Source organism: Hyaena hyaena, unplaced genomic scaffold, assembly GCF_003009895.1.
Source record: "Hyaena hyaena isolate Hyena2069 unplaced genomic scaffold, ASM300989v1 scaffold_2042, whole genome shotgun sequence".
Classification (NCBI taxonomy): domain Eukaryota; kingdom Metazoa; phylum Chordata; class Mammalia; order Carnivora; family Hyaenidae; genus Hyaena; species Hyaena hyaena.
In genome coordinates, this window is record NW_024082660.1 from 102912 (window position 1) to 110642 (window position 7731).

At 39.6% G+C, this 7731-nt stretch overlaps 1 long non-coding RNA gene across 1 annotated transcript; it reads left to right on the forward strand.

Annotated features, from left to right (window-relative positions):
• The first annotated feature begins 1326 nt into the window (after window positions 1–1326).
• Window positions 1327–5505, forward strand: LOC120227152. Its single transcript, XR_005527185.1, has 3 exons — window positions 1327–1441; window positions 4163–4275; window positions 5475–5505. It is a non-coding gene; the product is annotated as an uncharacterized LOC120227152 (long non-coding RNA).
• Window positions 5506–7731: the final 2226 nt, after the last annotated feature.

Consider the following 7731-nt stretch of genomic DNA (forward strand, 5'->3'; position numbering starts at 1 on the left):
AAAACAGTACATACCAGTGCAGATGTCAATTAAATACAAAACAGAAAAAGAGAAAAAAAATGACGAAAATATAAGCTGGTTCTTTGATAAAAATCTAATAAAAATAATCAATTTCTATGTGGGAAACACAGAAAGAATAGGCAATCTGTATTAGGAGTGTGGGTAGTGACATCCTTAAACGCTATAGAAAAAAAAAGATAATTCTAAAATATGATGAACAATTCCATGGTAATAACTTTGACAACATAAAGGAAATGGAAAAATTCCTTGAAAGTGTTAAAGTACAAAAGCTCAATCAAGAAGAAACAGACATCCACAAGAGTCCTGTGTGTATTAAAGGAGCTGAATTTATAGCTCCATTATTTGTTGCTTCACCTTGTACTTTTATGTTATGGAAGTGGTGTCTTCCTTAAACCTCATGAACCAACCTCTGCTTGCTTCACACTTTTCTTTTGCAGCTTCCTCACCTCTCTCAGCCTTCACAGAATTAAAAAGTCAGGGCCTTGCTCTGGATGAGGCTTTGGCTTAAGGGAATGTTGTGGCTGATTTGATCTTCTATCCAGACCACTCAAACTTTCTCCATATTAACAAGAACTGTTTTGCTTTCTTATCACTTGTGTGTTCACTGGAACACCACCTTTAATTCCTTAAAGAACTTTTCCTTTGCATTCACAACTTGGCTAATTGGTACAAGATGCCAAGCTTTTGGCCTATGTTGGCTTTCAACATACCTACCTCACTAAACTTAGTTATTTCTAGCCCTTTTTTATTTATGTTTATTTTTGAGAAAGAGAGAGGGAGAAGGAGACAGAGAAAGAATGCGAGTTGTGAAGGGGCAGAGAGAGAGGGAGACACAAAATCTGAAATAGGCTTCAAGCTCTGAACTTTCAGCATAGAACCTGATGTGGAGCTCGAACCCATGAACTGTGAGATCATGACCTGGGCTGAAATTGGACGCTCAACCAACTGAGCCACTCAGGCACCCCTCTAGCTTTTGTTTTAAAGTGAGAGACCTGAAAGTATTCCTTTTACATGAACACTTAGAAGCCATTGTAGGGTTATTAACTGGCCTAATTTTGATAATGTTGTGCCTGAGGGAATAGGAAAGCCTGAGGAGAGAAAGGGAGAGGAGGAAAGTAACTGAACACATCTTATTATTAAGGTCATTGTCTTATATTGGCATAGTTCATGGCGCGTGTGCCCACCCAAACTTACAGTAATAACATCAAAGATCACTGACTAGCATAAAAATATAATAATGATTTTTTTAAAAGTCTGAAATATTGTGCAAATTTTCAAAATGTGACACAGATCCATGAAGTGAGCAAATGCTGATGGAAAAATGGTGCTGACTTGGTCCATGCAGGACTGCCACAGACCTTCAATTTGTAAAACACACAGGATCTGTGATGCACTATAAAATGAAGCACTATGAAACAAGGTATGCCTGTAACTACTTTTGCATCATTCACAGATTTGATAATATTAACTTTCCAACAGAGTAGGTAAGACCACATTGCTGGAATTAGAGGTCAGTCATGAGCTATGTTTTGTATAGGCAGTACCAAGACGTAGACTAAGATGGAAAGAAGTGGAAGATACTGAATGTGTAAGTAGGAAAGGATTAGGAAGTTGACTGGGGTAGGGATATAATTATGTGTTTAGTGTTTCCAAGTACTTTGTTAGTTTGTCACAGAAAATGGAAAAGCGATAAAGAATCTAATTCATGCCTCCAAGTGTTCTAACAGGCAGTTAGTTAGTATTTAACAGGATGCAGGGCACCTGGGTGGCTCAGTCAGTTAAGCTTCTGACTTCAGCTCAAGTCATGATCTTGTGCTTCGTGAGTTTGAGCCCTGCATCAGACTCTATGCTGACAGCTCAGAGCCTGGAGCTTGCTTCAAATTCTGTGTCTCCCTCTCTCTGCCCGTCCCCTGTTCATGTTCTGTCTCTGTCTCTCTCTCTCTCAAAAATGAATAAACCTGAAATTTTTTAATGTTTTTTTTTTTCCCCCCTAGGAGAGAGAGAGACAGCATGAACAGGGGAGGGTCAGAGAGAGAGGTAGTCACAGACTCTGAAACAGGCTCCAGGCTCTGAGCTGGCAGTCAGCACAGAGCCCGAAGCGGGGCTCGAACCCACGAACTGCGAGATCATGACCTAAGCGAAAGTCGGACGCTTAACCAACTAAGCCACCCAGGAGCCCCAAAATGAATAAACCTTAAAAAAAAAAAAAAAAAAAAGGATTTAACACGATGTCTGGAGACCAACAAAGAGGGAGTGGGGTGGATAAAGCCTTTATCAGGAAGTTTAGCAACTTGCCTGGGCAGTGTTCCACAAACAAGGTCCCAAGAAACCAGAGCAAACCAGATATGTCCAAGACAAAGAAGGTTGGAGGCCCTGACCAAGTAAGGTAGAAAAAGTAAAAAACAAGAAAGCCCACTCCAAAGATATCTGTTCCTTAAATAATAAATATTCCACCACTTAGTTCACAACTGCCAATAACAGACAGACACACAAATGCCGGGTGCAGCTCCCCCTGGAGCTTTCCCTGTCTCAGACCTTGAGGGAGTACTCTTTCATAAACTCTTTACTTGCACTGCACAACCACTGTCTGGTCCATTCTTATATTCTTTTCTTGCCATGAGACTAAGATCCTCCAACCATGTTTCTGGGACAGGCTGGGTGGGGGCCTTAGGGCCCAGTGGACTTCCCACTCTGCCCAACACCACAAGAAACCAATCATTCTGAGCAGTGAGAACTAAAATGTGTAACACACATAAGGGCCAACTAAGTGACAAGAATGATTTGTATACCAGACTTTCAAAAAAGGCAGAGAAATCCAAATCATAGAAAATTTAAACAGAAAACAGAAAGGATGATTTACTAGATGAAATGTGAATTCAGCTAAATTTGAAATGTGAGTAGTATTTATACAAATAAGGGTTGGGAGGAAATAGCAAAGTCAGAGAATGAGAAGGATGGAGAGAGAACTGAATAGATCCTGCTGGTTAAAACTGCGTTGGAATATTGAGGGATGACAGACAATGCATCTAAAAAGGGAACTTGAGACATGTTTCAAGTCGCTGATGTCTTCCTAATTTTTTGTGCAAGGTATCTCGTTGGATTGTACAGAACATCCCAAGGAGTTGAAAAGCAGGAAGTCAGAAGATTATTTCAAGGGGTACAACAGGAATTTGGGTTGGGAAAGCACTCATTAAGGCCTGATCTTTAGTGGTACTACTAACTCAGGCTCCCCCAAAGACCATCAGCATAATCTGATAAAGCTTAGTTTATTACTGACTGTTGCCTAAGTCATGATCTCCTGTATAAGATTCTTAGTTACTTTTTAGAGGGGAGAACAAACAGGCAGTACATTGATGAAGTTCTGGTTGGGGGGACATAGAGAAAAGGGTGGGGGACTATTAGTGGTTTGGGAAGCTGCTGATAAGGTTTGTGTATAGTTAATGACCCAATAGTGTGGAGCTGATTAACAAAGCCAGTTGAAGGTTTTAAAAAGGAGTCTTTTGTTATCTTAGCTGAAAAATCTATTGGTGTGAGGGCTTTCCAAAGCCCTCTATTGTTTGAATAAATGGATTTAGGGGAGGTTTCTGAAACAAAGTTATCTGCAACCCTTTCTCTACTTGGGTAAGTGTTTCCTGAAATTTGTTATTATATGTTAGATTTTAATACATATATACATTTTATAACCACATATATATGTGGTACAATGAAAAGGACAAATTAGAATGGTTTGCAGGTTGATATTTTGAAAACATTGACCAAATTTTGTTATTAGAATTAAAGGTAAAAAGAGTTTACAATAGGCATTGAAGACAGAAACTGTTGACCTAAATCTTACTAAATTTAGGTAATTATTAACCTAATCAATTCAATGTACATTCACTAATATAATTGCAAGGCGTGACAGTCACTTGAAATCATTTTGGAAACAATGTAGGTATATATAATGAAATAAAAATAATTGTGATGCACTAAAATTCAGGCTGATAATATAGGTTATATGTTCATTCTAAGTGTTTGTAGAAAAATCTCTCTTTTTTGAAAGTCTGGTGACTTTTTCTGTACTAATTCATAGGGCTCCGGTTTTGTATTAAATTATCTGTACACATGACTTTTACTCTCCTACATTTTGTATCCCTTGTAGGTATCAAAGAAAAACTGTACTGGACAGAATTAAACAAGCAAGGAAGACCTTATTCAACAATATTGTGTTAAGGAATTGAGATTGAATGCCACTCCACTAAATCGACCTCCTGAGTAAGCTATCTGTGTTTAGTAACTGTCCCTTATCTGTCTGAACTTTAGGCAACCTGAGGGGGACACTAAGTTCCTCTTGGTGGTTGAAACATTTGAATTCATCCTGCACTTACCCCCTTGGCAAAGACCAATGACTTGTGCATAATTAAACACTTCCTAAAACTACAAAATGTTAAGAAGGAAAAGATCTTACAGCACATCCAATCTGATCCCTTCATTTATATATTCATATATATTCATGTATATAAGAATTACAAATTGCTGTAAATAAACTACTGCACATATCTACAAATGCTAAATATGACAAATTCTAAACAATGTTTCTGTGTTAAGAAAAGTCTGTTTTAGATATTTAAGAATATTTTAAAAAATCAGAACATACGCTTTGATCCTACTGGATTTTCCTTAGATTTTAAAAGGCTTAGTAGTTGCTAAAAGTTTAAATCAGCTTGACAGATAAACATCTTCAAGGGTCTGGCTCATCCCACTGCTATTCCCAAGCTTACTGCACTTTATAACACAAAAATTTGTTCTTCTTTCTTAAATTCTGTCTTCTTTCAGAAATGATACTTTCAGTTGGTTACATCTAAGACAAATCAATCCATCCCTTTTAAGAACGGACACACTGCAACAAGTCTTTGAAAAAAGAAATATATCATTTCCTTGGTTTCTTTTTCGAACCTGCATCACCTCTTCCCATCAGTGAATTCTGCCCATTACAATCTCGTCATATGAACATAACAACTGTCTGTGAAAAACTGTTTCCCAATCTATACAGGCCCTCCTTGACTATTTTGTTTATCAAGTATTTTTTAATGTGAAAAGATAAGTCAATATTATTTTAAAGACTCATTTCATTAGAGCCTTTAATAAAACTCCGCCTTTAAGATTTACATAAAAAATGAATCATGCAAAGGAACTCAAGTTTGCAATATTTGTAACACAAAGATTTCTGTCAAAAAAACAGTTGGAAATAACATGCTGTTTGCAATGTAATTGTTACTATTCACTATAGCAGAAAAGGCAAATGCAAAGAACTAAAGGGCTGACAGCCTAGTCATTTAAAACTACAGGTTGTCTCAGGAATGACAATGGTTTTGAAATTCAGCTCATCCCATGCCGGGAAGTTGCTAGCTCTAGATATTCGGGAGTATTTAACACTTTAGTTGAATCAGTGTTTCTCTTTATTTTTTTCTCAGAACATTTCAAGTCACCAAGGAACTCTTAGCCTTTTTTTTTTTTTTTTAAGAAAAAAGCTAAATGAAATATTAAAATGGATACTGGTCGTCTCTGCGGTAAGCTTCTGAAATCTGATTTTTTAACGAGGACATTTGTTTAAATGAGGATGATCAACAGAGCTGTAAAACCCACAAACAATTGGTTTCTTATTCTAGGGGAAAAAACCATTAATGCACTGAGTATAATTCTTAATAGACCCACATATTTGCTTAACTTTTTTTTTCCTGCTTTATTCTTAAAGAAATTTCAGTTTCTATTCTGAAGGTGGAATTGTCCTCATCAGGACATTGCCCAATCAGGACATCTCACCTAAGTGATTCTTGTGCTTCTGTGTGGATTTCTGGGTTCACTGCTTGTCCCTGACAAGGACTCTTTCCCTGAGAAACCTATAGTAGGGCTCTGTGGATCCCCCTTCTCCACGAGGCCTTGACCTTTAACCCCAGCCCCCAGCCTTGCTTGGCCTGTTACAGTAAGAAGAATATTGGTAAGTCATTTTAGGGAGACTCACTGTTATCTGATCACCTTCCACATGTGACTGAATACTCCCCAGGTGATGTCATACTACGGCCTGCCTTCTTAAGAATCCCATTAGGTCGGACTGGCAAGAATCTCCCCAACTCTTGATCTCTCCTTTTAGTGATTTCCCATTGACAGACCCCCTCACTGTGCCCTGAAGAGCCAAAAATTAAGTCCTCCGTTAAGAGAAACCTCGGGCTGCACGTAGCCCCAGTCCCAGTCCCAGGAAAAGCCTCAGACTGTTCAAGGCTAAAGCCATCCTCAGACCGCCCTCAGTTCAGCTAATCAAAAAGAAAAAAATAGGAACATTCCTATGGTCTGAGTCAAGGCTGGAAACTGCAGATACAAACTAGCCAATTTCTCACTGCTTGTCTGAACCCCATGTGGGCCCTCTGAACTCACCTCACAATTGGTCATTTTCAAAGGATTCTCAAAGGTCATGATTGGGTCCCACCAAAAGTAATGAACACCTCACAGACACTGAACGGTCGAAGCTGTAATTGTGATTGGTGCTTATGTGATGATGCTACATGTACTGTAACACCCCCATCCCTTACTCCTTAAAAACCCTGTTCGCTATTGTTCTTGGCTTCACCTTGCTGCCAAGACACCAGCAGGATGGGTGAGCCCCTGCTCAAGCTTGTAATAAAGACCCTTTTGTACTTGCATCGGTGCCGGCTCCTTGGAGTGAGGGGCCTAGACAAACTAAACCAAAAACTCAACCAGCTTTTCTGCTTCTGTACAAGTGCTTGCACTACAGGAAACTAAAACCTAACTAGCTCCTTCCGCTTCTGTACCATTGCTTAAAGCTGAGTTTCAGCTTTCCCGAAACTATCAGGCAGTTACACATTGCCCAAGGCAGGAGAAACCACCCTTGCAACACCCCATCAGGAAAGTCCAGCGACCACCCTCCACATTACTGAGGGAGAGACCTGGAGATAGAAACTATAGATAGGACCCTGTTACCTAATGTTAAAATTAACCTGTTAGTCGCCGAACAAGACCCTAGGCTCGCTCTGTGATTGGTTGAATTCAAAGGTATCCTAAATGTTGTAATTGGATCCTGCCAAAAACCTGATGGCGGGAACCAATCAAATGTGGTATATGTTCACATTTAAATATCAACCAATGACAAACCTGTAACCATAGAGATCCCCTGTCCCTCCCCACGACTTGTTTACTCCTGTCTATAAAAAGGCTGCAAAGACTTTGTTCGGGGCCTCTCAGCGTCACCGGCGACGAGTGCGCGGAGGTCCAGGTTCGAACCTGCAAATAAACGACCCTTGCCGATTGGCTTTGACTCTGGTCTCTGGTGGTCTGTTTTTGGGGTCTCTCGAACTCTGGGCGTTTCAGCCCCTCACCATAAATCCCCACTCCAGTACAATTCTATATCGACCTCTCCTTTCCCCAATTGGAATAATTTCTGATTGAAATTTGTTTGTACCACTTTAACTATGGTTTGTCTGGTTTTCTGTAACACCCCCAATGGTAGCCTTACCTTGAGTAAATTCAGCTTCTTTGGAGGTCCTTAGCTGTGTTGCAGCTGCCACAAGGGTCTTCAGAGACCAGAAGGTCCAAGTGGTTGGTCAGTTAGTCTTCAGCTCCTGCCTTTATTATTTTGCAGGCTCTGACTGCACACAAGGAAAAGACTGAGGTGTAATAGTCCATTCTCTGTTGCATTCCTCCTTCTGAGGCCCTTTT